Genomic DNA, 12955 nt, shown 5'->3' on the forward strand with positions numbered 1-12955 from the left:
ACAGAAAATAAACAGAAGATACATGATGTTATTATTACTAGCAAACGACAGATAAAAACTGGAGGGCGTATGTGTGACAGAGTGAAAGGGGCAACCCTGATAAGGGAGACGGGTTCACTCTCTCTTCCTCAACGTCAGAAACGGTTCAGAATGAACCATGTCATTTCAAGCAGGGTGACTGCGTCTGTTGATAGGTCACAGCCCCTATTCCACTCCTCTTGCCCGACGCAATATCGGGCACGGAGGTCTCTATTAAAACGGAGACGAAGGAACATAAAACGAAGCAGATTGAGTATCCAATGTCATGTGCTATGTGTCCCGTTCTCCCAAGATTTTCTAAATTTTTCGTAAACTATGATAATGACATTATGATAGTCTAGCGCACTGTACTCACATTCTGGAGGATGACGCGACGGTTCAATCCCGCGTCCGGCCATCCTGATTTACGTTTCCCGTGATTTCCCTAAATCGCTCCAGGCAAATGCCGGCATGGTTCCTTTGAAAGGGCACGGCAGACTTCCTTCCCCGTCCCTCCCTAATCCGATGAGACCGATGACCTCGCTGTCTGGTCTCCTCCCCCAAACAACCCAAGACAATATGATAGTCTACGTAGTACCCAGTAGGTGCATAATAATTTTAAGTTCATAAAGTAGCTTAGCCCCATTGAATTCCATTGCTCATTACATACTGATTGTTAATATAGTTGCACTGATGTAATTTGTTAACTCAGAAACTTTGTTAATTGTGAAATATTGTTAACTGAAAAGGTTAGTACAGTACGACCTTACACATTTAGTGAGCGGTAGGAAACGTATTTCGGCATTTTAACGTCTATCGTTTGAAAGCACATATACCCAACTTTTCCGTAAAGTATCTAAAATTATCTGAAATTAATTATCTTCTGAATTACTTAACATTAAATCTTTAGACAATGCCAACTTCATTTACAAATTATGTCAAAATTACTCTTAGATTCTGAATTTCGGCGTTATAAGTCTGTTTATATATTTTCTTTCGTTGCATTTGATGCGCAACATTTGTTAATTAACGCACAAATTAGATAGTTCAATATTTTAAGGTTCATAAAATATTTTATTTAAGATGGCTGCCGTCAATCATGAGTAGTTTAAAACATATTGTCGATAGGCGGAACTACACTCCTGGAAATTGAAATAAGAACACCGTGAATTCATTGCCCCAGGAAGGGGAAACTTTATTGACACATTCCTGGGGTCAGATACATCACATGATCACACTGACAGAACCACAGGCACATAGACACAGGCAACAGAGCATGCACAATGTCGGCACTAGTACAGTGTATATCCACCTTTCGCAGCAATGCAGGCTGCTATTCTCCCATGGAGACGATCGTAGAGATGCTGGATGTAGTCCTGTGGAACGGCTTGCCATGCCATTTCCACCTGGCGCCTCAGTTGGACCAGCGTTCGTGCTGGACGTGCAGACCGCGTGAGACGACGCTTCATCCAGTCCCAAACATGCTCAATGGGGGACAGATCCGGAGATCTTGCTGGCCAGGGTAGTTGACTTACACCTTCTAGAGCACGTTGGGTGGCACGGGATACATGCGGACGTGCATTGTCCTGTTGGAACAGCAAGTTCCCTTGCCGGTCTAGGAATGGTAGAACGATGGGTTCGATGACGGTTTGGATGTACCGTGCACCATTCAGTGTCCCCTCGACGATCACCAGTGGTGTACGGCCAGTGTAGGAGATCGCTCCCCACACCATGATGCCGGGTGTTGGTCCTGTGTGCCTCGGTCGTATGCAGTCCTGATTGTGGCGCTCACCTGCATGGCGCCAAACACGCATACGACCATCATTGGCACCAAGGCAGAAGCGACTCTCATCGCTGAAGACGACACGTCTCCATTCGTCCCTCCATTCACGCCTGTCGCGACACCACTGGAGGCGGGCTGCACGATGTTGGGGCGTGAGCGGAAGACGGCCTAACGGTGTGCGGGACCGTAGCCCAGCTTCATGGAGACGGCTGCGAATGGTCCTCGCCGATACCCCAGGAGCAACAGTGTCCCTAATTTGCTGGGAAGTGGCGGTGCGGTCCCCTACGGCACTGCGTAGGATCCTACGGTCTTGGCGTGCATCCGTGCGTCGCTGCTGTCCGGTCCCTGGTCGACGGGCACGTGCACCTTCCGCCGACCACTGGCGACAACATCGATGTACTGTGGAGACCTCACGCCCCACGTGTTGAGCAATTCGGCGGTACGTCCACCCGGCCTCCCGCATGCCCACTATACGCCCTCGCTCAAAGTCCGTCAACTGCACATACGGTTCACGTCCACGCTGTCGCGGCATGCTACCAGTGTTAAAGACTGCGATGGAGCTCCGTATGCCACGGCAAACTGGCTGACACTGACGGCGGCGGTGCACAAATGCTGCGCAGCTAACGCCATTCGACAGCCAACACCGCGGTTCCTGGTGTGTCCGCTGTGCCGTGCGTGTGATCATTGCTTGTACAGCCCTCTCGCAGTGTCCGGAGCAAGTATGGTGGGTCTGACACACCGGTGTCAACGTGTTCTTTTTTACATTTCCAGGAGTGTAGATGTAGACCTAGCACGTCTGAGGCAGCCAGTCTGGGGCTGAGAGTCTCTTTTGTCGTGAGCAGTGTGCCGTAGTACGATACCTAATACTCTGCATCATTCCCATATATCGCGTACAGTTGGTTTTCTTCCCTCATAGGTTTAATTAATGACTTCTGTGAGAGTAATTACTAATTAATTCCGAGTGAAAACTTATTAGAGGAACACAGTGATTATGGACTCCTATGAACAACGACTCGTTAGTGGGGCAGTGTTGACAGACTTACTGACTATTCAGGTGCATTGTTTTATTTGATAAGAGTTTCTTAAATGTGTATGAGGACAGTGATATGGTGGACTGATACGTTAAATTTTTGCCACATGTGAATCGTTTTGAACCACTGGAATGTGTTCTGTAATTACTAGACTGTTGTTGTTGTTGTTGTGGTCTTCAGTCCTGAGACTGGTTTGATGCAGCTCTCCATGCTACTCTATCCTGTGCAAGCTTCTTCATCTCCCAGTACCTGCTGCAACCTACATTACTAGACTAGGACGATTTAACAATCTACAAACTAGTGTAGTAGGTAGCGACCAGCTTTCCTTTAGTTGCAACTGATGTGAGACCCGAAACTGGACATATCAGTAACTGACCTCTCGATTATGTCCCATAAATGTTCGATGGGATTCATCTCTGGCGGTCTGGGTGGACAAATCATTCGTTCGAGTTGACCAGCATGTTCTTCAAATCAATCGCGAATACTTGTTACCAGGTGATACGCGCATTGTCATCCATCGTTGTTTCAGAACATGAATACCATGAATGGCTGCAAATCGTTTCCAAGTAGCCGAACATAGCCATTTCGAGTCAATGGTCGGTTCAGTTGTATCAGAGGACCCAGTCCATTCCATGTAAGGGCGGTCCTCACCATTATGGAGCCACCAGCAGCTTGCACAGTGCCTTGTTGACAAGTTCTGTTCAGGGCTTCGTCAGGGCTGCAACACACTCGAACCCTAGCATCAGGTCTTACCAACTGAAATCGGGACTCACCTGACCAGACCACCATCGTTTTCGAGTCGTATAGGATTCAGCTGACATGATGACGAGCCCTGGAGAGGCGCTGCAGGCGATGTCGTGCCGTTGGCAAGGGCACTCGCGTCGGTCGTCTGCTGCCATAGTTCACTAACGCCAGAAACGGTTCAAATGGCTCTGAGCACTATGGGACTTAACATATGAGGTCATCAGTCCCCTGTCCGCCCACGGTAGCTGAGTGGTCAGCGTGACGGAATGTCAATCCTAAGGGCCCAGGTTTGATTCCCGTCTGGGTCGGAGTTTTTCTCCGCTCATGGACTGGGTGTTCTGTTGTCCTAATCATCATCATTTCATCCCCATCGACGCGCAAGTCGCCGAAGTGGCGTCAAATCGAAAGACTTGCACCAGGCGATCGGTCTACCCGACGGGATCCCCTCGTCACACGACATTCATTCATCAGTTCCCTAGAACTTAGAACTACTTAATCCTAACTAACCTAAGGACATCACACACGTCCATGCCCGAGGGAGGATTCGAACCTGCGACAGTAGCAGTCGCGCGGCTCCGGACTGAGTGCCTAGAACCGCTAGACCACCGCGGCCGGCTAACCTAAGGACATCACAGACATCCATGCACGAGGCAGGATTCGAACCTGCGACCGTAGCGGTCGCAGACTGAAGCTCCTAGAACCGCCGACTAACGCCAGATTTCGCGGTTCGTCTTACGCCCCACATTGTTTTTCGTTGTTATTTCATGCAGTATTGCTTGTCTGCTAGCACTGACATCTCTACGCTGTCCGTGGCGAGGGGTAATGCCGGAAACTTGGTATTCTTCACACACCCTTGATACTGGGGATCTCGGAATATTCAATTCTCTAATGGTTTCCGAAATAGACTGTCCCATGCGTCTAGCTCCAGGAACAATTCCGCGTTTGGTGTCTGTTAATTCACATTTTGCGGCCTTAATCACGATGACAGCTTTTTTGTATGAATCACCTCTGTACAAATGACAGCTCCACGAAAGCACTACCCTTTCATATCTCGTGTACGCGATACTACCGCCGTATGTACACTGCACAGCCAGAACATTAACCGAGCGAGGTGGCGCAGTGGTTAGACACTGGACTCGCATTCGGGAGGACGACGGTTCAATCCCGCGTCCAGCCATCCTGATTTAGGTTTTCCGTGATTTCCCTAAATCACTCTAGGCAAATGCCGGGATGGTTCCTCTGAAACGGCACGGCCGACTTCCTTCCCCATCCTTCCCTAATCCGATGAGACCGATGACCACGTTGTCTGGTCTCCTTCCCCAAACCAACCAACCAACCAGAACATTATGATCACTGACCTAATATCGACACAAACCCATCCAGACGATGGCAGTGTCACCTGGCGACGAATGACTGCTAGTCAGACATACGTACGGTACATATAGTATCAGCGAGGGTGCTGTCCATATGTAGAATGGGAAAGGAGCGCGATCTATCTGAGTTTGACCGAGGGCGCATTGTGATGGCCTGGAGGTTCGGCACGAGCATTTTGGGGACTGCACTTCGGGTGTTCGAGGAGTGCTGTGGTTAGTGTCTCCAACACGAGGCGACACCAAGGAGAAATCACATACAGAAGTCTTGGGGTTGGGCACCCAGTCCTCATCAGAGATGTCAGACGTCGTAGGCTGGGCAGTCTGGTAAAACACTGACAGATGGCGAACTGCGACGCAGCCGACATCAGACTTCAGTGCTGGGGAGAGTACAGGGTTATTACAAATGATTGAAGCGATTTCACAGCTCTACAATAACTTTATTATTTGAGATATTTTCACAATGTTTTGCACACACATACAAAAACTCAAAAAGTTTTTTTAGGCATTCACAAATGTTCGATATGTGCCCCTTTAGTGATTCGGCAGACATCAAGCTGATAATCAAGTTCCTCCCACACTCGGCGCAGCATGTCCCCATTAATGAGTTCGAAAGCATCGTTGATGCAAGCTCGCAGTTATGGCACGTTTCTTGGTAGAGGAGGTTTAAGCACTGAATCTTTCACATAACCCCACAGAAAGAAATCGCATGGGGTTAAGTCGGGAGAGCGTGGAGGCCATGACATGAATTGCTGATCATGATCTCCACCACGACCGATCCATCGGTTTTCCAATTTCCTGTTTAAGAAATGCCGAACATCATGATGGAAGTGCGGTGGAGCACCATCCCGTTGAAAGATGAAGTCGGCGCTGTCGGTCTCCAGTTGTGGCATGAGCCAATTTTCCAGCATGTCCAGATACACGTGTCCTGTAACGTTTTTTTCGCAGAAGAAAAAGGGGCCGTAAACTTTAAACCGTGAGATTGCACAAAACACGTTAACTTTTGGTGAATTGCGAATTTGCTGCACGAATGCGTGAGGATTCTCTACCGCCCAGATTCGCACACTGTGTCTGTTCACTTCACCATTAAGAAAAAATGTCGCTTCATCACTGAAAACAAGTTTCGCACTGAACGCATCCTCTTCCATGAGCTGTTGCAACCGCGCCGAAAATTCAAAGCGTTTGACTTTGTCATCGGGTGTCAGGGCTTGTAGCAATTGTAAACGGTAAGGATTCTGATTTGCCTTTTCCGTAAGATTTTCCAAACCGTCGGCTGTGGTACGTTTAGCTCCCTGCTTGCTTTATTCGTCGACTTCTGCGGGCTACGCGTGAAACTTGCCCGCACGCGTTCAACCGTTTCTTCGCTCACTGCAGGCCGACCCGTTGATTTCCCCTTACAGAGGCATCCAGAAACTTTAAACTGCGCATACCATCGCCGAATGGAGTTAGCAGTTGGTGGATCTTTGTTGAACTATGTCCTGAAGTGTCGTTGCACTGTTATGACTGACTGATGTGAGTGCATTTCAAGCACGACATACGCTTTCTCGGCTCCTGTCGTCATTTTGTCTCACTGCGCTCTCGAGCGCTCTGGCGGCAGAAACCTGAAGTGCGGCTTCAGCCGAACAAAACTTTATGAGTTTTTCTACGTATCTGTAGTGTGTCGTGACCATATGTCAATGAATGGAGCTACAGTGAATTTATGAAATCGCTTCAATCATTTGTAATAGCCCTGTACAAGTGTGTCTGAACACACAGTGCACCGAACACTCCTAAATATGGCCCTCCAAGCCGATGACCCGTGTATGAGCCAATGCTAACATCGGCACTGGAAGAGGGCGCTGTGGCAGACCGTTCCATGGTCCGATGAATCCCGATACCCTCACCATCATGCCGATGGGAGGACACGAATCCGTCGTCTTCCACGGGAACAGCTCCTTGACACATGTACTATAGGACGGAGACAAGCTGGCGGCGGCTCCATTATGCTCTGGGGAACATTCACGTGGCGTCTATTGCTCCAGTGGAGATCGTGCAAGGCACCATGATGGCCAAGGAGTGTCCTACACTGGTTGCAGACCACGCACACGCCTTCATGACGATCACGTTTCCCAACGGCAGTGGCATTTTTCAACAAGATAATGCACAACGTCACAAGGCCAAGAGTGTGATGGATTGCTTCGAGGAACACACTTTCGAGTTCCAATTGGTGAGCTGGTCCCCCAGCTCGACTGATCTGAACCCGATCCACGACACCTGGGATGTAACTGAACATGAGTTAGAGCTCATCGCAACCCTCCCCAAAATTTACGGGGATTATGTGACTTGTGTGTGAAGATGTGGTGCAAGCTCCCTTCTGCGATCTACCAAGGCCTCATTGCTTATGCCACTACGCGTCGCCTGTTATCCGTGCCGAAGGTGGACATAACCGACTATTAGGTAGGCGGTCATAATGTTCCGGATGGTCAGTGTATATGTGCATATCGCTACCCCATCACTTTTGTCACCTCAGTTTTTAAATGGGTCAGTCATAGGTCTTGGGCGCTGACAGGGCACGTCTGCTCCAGCTTTATAAGGCCTTTGTGCGACCTCGACTCGAATGCGGATGTCAAGCTTATGGATCTGCAAGACCTTCGTACCTAAAAATGTTGGATGTGATTCACCATAAGGGCATGAGGCTTATCGCACGAGTCCAGTTGCTAGTCTATGTGTCTAGGCTGGAGAGCCTCCGCTGTCCATTCGGCGTCTTCTCCTCGTGGTACGGCAAGCATACAGGGCCAAATCCACTCCTGTTTCGTTGGCGTCCAACACCTTTTCACAGCCGGCACTGGAACGTCTCTTCCGCCACCGTCCGAAGGCAACAAAGTCGTTTGGCATCCGTGCAAAGGAGAGTCTCGAGTCAGTACACCTGGAGGGCATTAAGGTCTTCATCCGGGAATGGAGTAGGGGATCTCCCTGGCTACTACAACGGTCGAGATTACTTCTTGATCTGGCTGCTTACAAGAAGTATTGTACCCCGAACCACCTCTCTAAAATTAAATTTACTGAGATTTTAGACCGCCATTCAGATTTTATTACTGTTTACACGGATGGGTCTAAACAGAGGGATTTTATGGGCTGCTCTGCTGTGTTTCCCGATACTGTCCGTAGGATAGGGCTACCAGAGCAGTTCTCAGTTTACTATGCAGAACTTTTTTGCCATTCTGAAAGCATTAGAGCATATGCGACGACATTATGGCAAGAAATTCATCACCTGCTCCCATTCCCAAAGTGCTCTACACGCTCTTGAACAGATGTACCCAGCTGATCGGATGACTAATAATGAGGCGATTGTGGCTAGAGTTTTGCGTTTTTGTGTGATGTCTGGACTTCTTCCCAAAATATTGGGATTGAGATCTTAAGGTGCTGTAAAGTGGTCACCCATTATTTGTAAGTGGTCACCCAGCCACAGTTAATTATTTTTACCTGTTTTTTGTACTGGTATATTATTTTTAGTTTTATCTACCTGTTTTGATGTGCTATGTCCAATCTTGAAATTTGAGCATTTACAATTCTCGCAAAGATCGGCTCTGAATTGATCCTTGTTTAACAGATCTTGGCTGCACTCGTCAACATTTATTTTGGGAACGGGCGCTGATAACCTCGTTGTTGTGCGCCCTAAAACACCAATCATCATCATCATCATCATTATTTAACGCCTCTGTAGATCATCCTATTCACATCCGACATGTAACGGCTGTAAGAGACCCTGGAACAAATCCGCGACAGACCGCTAATAGAATGCTGGACAAGGCGTTGCTGCCGACGTGTCTTGTGTAGAGAATAGGAGCAGGATCCTCCAGAGTGTATGGGGTAGCGATAGTGAAGCGTCAGCGGCGGCTTTAAGTGAGTGGAGTTCACAGCTTATCGTTACTTTCCTGCATCTTCGCTGTTGCTTACACATACAACGCTACCTGCTCACACTCTTCGAGTAGGTCTAACATGTATGTTCAGGTAACTGTGGACTCGAACTATAGTTGTATAGTATTCAAGAGATTTGGGAAAGTGGGAAAGTTCCAAGGTGATGTACCTCTGCCGATGTTCATCCACTACATCAGAAGGGGCAGAACATATATGAACACTTGCCATGGTATCTCTCTCCTACTCACAACATACAACATCCTCTCAAAACCTCTACAGAATAGAGCGAAAGCACACATCAGTCCAAAAGTGAAGGAATACAAAGGGGGTTTCAGGAAGAGAGAATCATGTGCAAAGCGGATTATGAATCTGAAATTTATCGCTTCACCCCTGAAAGCCATTTACAGGTAACTCATCGAATCACCCACTTAAAATTCGTGAAGAGTTGGCTTGGATAACAACACGAAACCTATTATACAGAAATATCTGACCAATTTTGTCTTCAGAAGGCGAATACATTTTTTGACGCCGACCTACATAGGGAGAAATGATCATCATAATAAAATAAGGGAAATCAGAGCTCGCACGGAGAGATATACACTCCTGGAAATGGAAAAAAGAACACATTGACACCGGTGTGTCAGACCCACCATACTTGCTCCGGACACTGCGAGAGGGCTGTACAAGCAATGATCACACGCACGGCACAGCGGACACACCAGGAACCGCGGTGTTGGCCGTCGAATGGCGCTAGCTGCGCAGCATTTGTGCACCGCCGCCGTCAGTGTCAGCCAGTTTGCCGTGTCATACGGAGCTCCATCGCAGTCTTTAACACTGGTAGCATGCCGCGACAGCGTGGACGTGAACCGTATGTGCAGTTGACGGACTTTGAGCGAGGGCGTATAGTGGGCATGCGGGAGGCCGGGTGGACGTACCGCCGAATTGCTCAACACGTGGGGCGTGAGGTCTCCACAGTACATCGATGTTGTCGCCAGTGGTCGGCGGAAGGTGCACGTGCCCGTCGACCTGGGACCGGACCGCAGCGACGCACGGATGCACGCCAAGACCGTAGGATCCTACGCAGTGCCGTAGGGGACCGCACCGCCACTTCCCAGCAAATTAGGGACACTGTTGCTCCTGGGGTATCAGCGAGGACCATTCGCGACCGTCTCCATGAAGCTGGGCTACGGTCCCGCACACCGTTAGGCCGTCTTCCGCTCACGCCCCAACATCGTGCAGCCCGCCTCCAGTGGTGTCGCGACAGGCGTGAATGGAGGGACGAATGGAGACGTGTCGTCTTCAGCGATGAGAGTCGCTTCTGCCTTGGTGCCAGTGATGGTCGTATGCATGTTTGGCGCCGTGTAGGTGAGCGCCACAATCAGGACTGCATACGACCGAGGCACACAGGGCCAACACCCGGCATCATGGTGTGGGGAGCGATCTCCTACACTGGCCGCACACCACTGGTGATCGTCGAGGGGACACTGAATAGTGCACGGTACATCCAAACCGTCATCGAACCCATCGTTCTACCATTCCTACACCGGCAATGGAACTTGCTGTTCCAACAGGACAATGCACGTCCGCATGTATCCCGTGCCACCCAACGTGCTCTAGAAGGTGTAAGTCAACTACCCTGGCCAGCAAGATCTCCGGATCTGTCCCCCATTGAGCATGTTTGGGACTGGATGAAGCGTCGTCTCACGCGGTCTGCACGTCCAGCACGAACGCTGGTCCAACTGAGGCGCCAGGTGGAAATGGCATGGCAAGCCGTTCCACAGGACTACATCCAGCATCTCTACGATCGTCTCCATGGGAGAATAGCAGCCTGCATTGCTGCGAAAGGTGGATATACACTGTACTAGTGCCGACATTGTGCATGCTCTGTTGCCTGTGTCTATGTGCCTGTGGTTCTGTCAGTGTGATCATGTGATGTATCTGATCCCAGGAATGTGTCAATAAAGTTTCCCCTTCCTGGGACAATGAATTCACGGTGTTCTTATTTCAATTTCCAGGAGTGTAGATGTTGGTTTTTCCGCGAGCTGTTCGAGAGTGGAATAATAGAGATTTATTGTGAAGGTGGTTCGATTAACCCTCCTGCCAGGCACTTCAGTGTAGTTTGCAGAGTATCCATGTAGATGTACATATAGAACAGAGGTTGCTGATGCACAGGGTAGGAGTGAGGAAGCGAGATGGACTATCGGCTCTGCTCTTCAACTGTTTTTAGAAAAGATTGTCCGAGAATGACAGAAAGAAATGAAAAATTCAGGGGTAGAAAACGATGTAAGGCCGGGCTACAAGTAATGAACTGTCCAGATACGTTAATGAGACCATCTGTCAGAAGCCTGAGTAGCCACATATTGCAGCGCGGGCATGCAGTCAGTGGGGTTCTGGAAATTACTGACTGGAATGTGAGAAGTGCTAATTCTAGTGTCGTGCCCACCTGCGCTACGTTCCACGGTTGAGAATCGAGGTGGTCCCTTTGATTCCCGACTGGATTTGCATCTGAGGAGTTTGGTGGCCAGGGGAGTTCGGTAAACACAGCCTGGTGCCTTTCCAACGACGCTTGCACACTGCAAGCTGTTTGACGCAATGCATTGTCATGCTGGCAGATGCCGTCGTGCCAAGGAGAAACAAACCGCATATAGGGTTCAGGCCCCCAGAACCGCACGAGTGGTCGACTGTGAAGAGCGGACAAATTGAATAGCTGGGCGGCGGCCATTAGAGTGGTAAACTGAGGCGCGGAGTTCGAATGTTTATACATCGCTTCTGGTTATAAAATGCCTTCCCTTGAGTTAGGTCGCAAACATAATGCCTCATTTAAATACGTTACTACAATATACTTTTTAATTTATGAACAAACAGCAACTAGTCACCGTTTATGAATTTATCTTACGTACTACATGGAATCTGCCGCAGCTAAAAGTTATGTACTGGACCCCTAGCATTTTTCGTAGTTTATTTACGATAGATGTACGCAAAATGCATCAAAATACTCGAAGATTTGCCCACTATATTAATAGATATTTTCTGACTCTACCTTGCTTTAGATTTTATGACGAGATGTGCGTTATATATGGCATAGTGCTTTGGCAACTCACGACGAAAGTATCAAGTTTCAACCTAACCTAGACCATGAAAACACTACCGATAAACCAACTTTCTTCAAAATGATCAGAACATGTAAAATGGTATTCCGTCGGTCGGAAATCTTGCTTCCTGACAGCGTGTAACCATTTTTGTAACATGTGTGGTTTTGAGAAAGGAAACCTGCAAATATATGCACAGACCTTATGCTAACACCGTGTTGCAAAAACATTTATTAAGCAAGCGCACTGACATACAAAACAACTTAAAATATTCACATACCTGTGAAATGTAATATTCGTTCCTTTCTCGAATTTATTTTTACAATTAATCGCTGCACAACTCTTCACCATTGTACTTCTTTTGATTGGAATGTACAGATAGTAGAATTACGAGTAACAAATACTGTATGTACGCCCCAACAAATATACAACGTTGAATCAGGGTCTTCATAAACAACAATACTACACAACACATCAGACTACAAGCACTATAATGGCGTCCAACCGAAGGTTCAAATTATCCCGCGACTGCAGCGCCATCAGTGAGTCTAGTTATTTTTTACAAGGTCTTTGATAGGGTTGGACAAGCCAGCCGGTGTGGCCGTGCGGTTCTAGGCGCTTCAGTTTGGAACCGCGTGACCGCTACGATCGCAGGTTCTAATCCTGCCTCGGGCATGGATGTGTGTGATGTCCTTAGGTTAGTTAGGTTTAAGTAGTTCTAAGTTCTAGGGGACTGATGACCACAGATATTAAGTCCCATAGTGCTCAGAGCCATTTTTTAGGGTTGGGCAAGGTACCGAAGAATTGATACATACTTTCGTTGATCCATTGTTCCTTCCAGAATGACGTGATCATCCAGGGAATGCTACACAACATTCCGCAGACCATAAAGCTCCGTACTCCGCCCTGGGCCATTCCGACGTTTGTTATAGGGCCGTACACGCTGAAGATCATCTGTCCGATGAAGCATAAAACGTGATTCATCTGAAAAGGTCACCTGTCAGTGGACCTCAAGTTGCGGTG

This window comes from Schistocerca piceifrons, chromosome 1, assembly GCF_021461385.2.
Source record: "Schistocerca piceifrons isolate TAMUIC-IGC-003096 chromosome 1, iqSchPice1.1, whole genome shotgun sequence".
In the NCBI taxonomy this organism is placed as follows: domain Eukaryota; kingdom Metazoa; phylum Arthropoda; class Insecta; order Orthoptera; family Acrididae; genus Schistocerca; species Schistocerca piceifrons.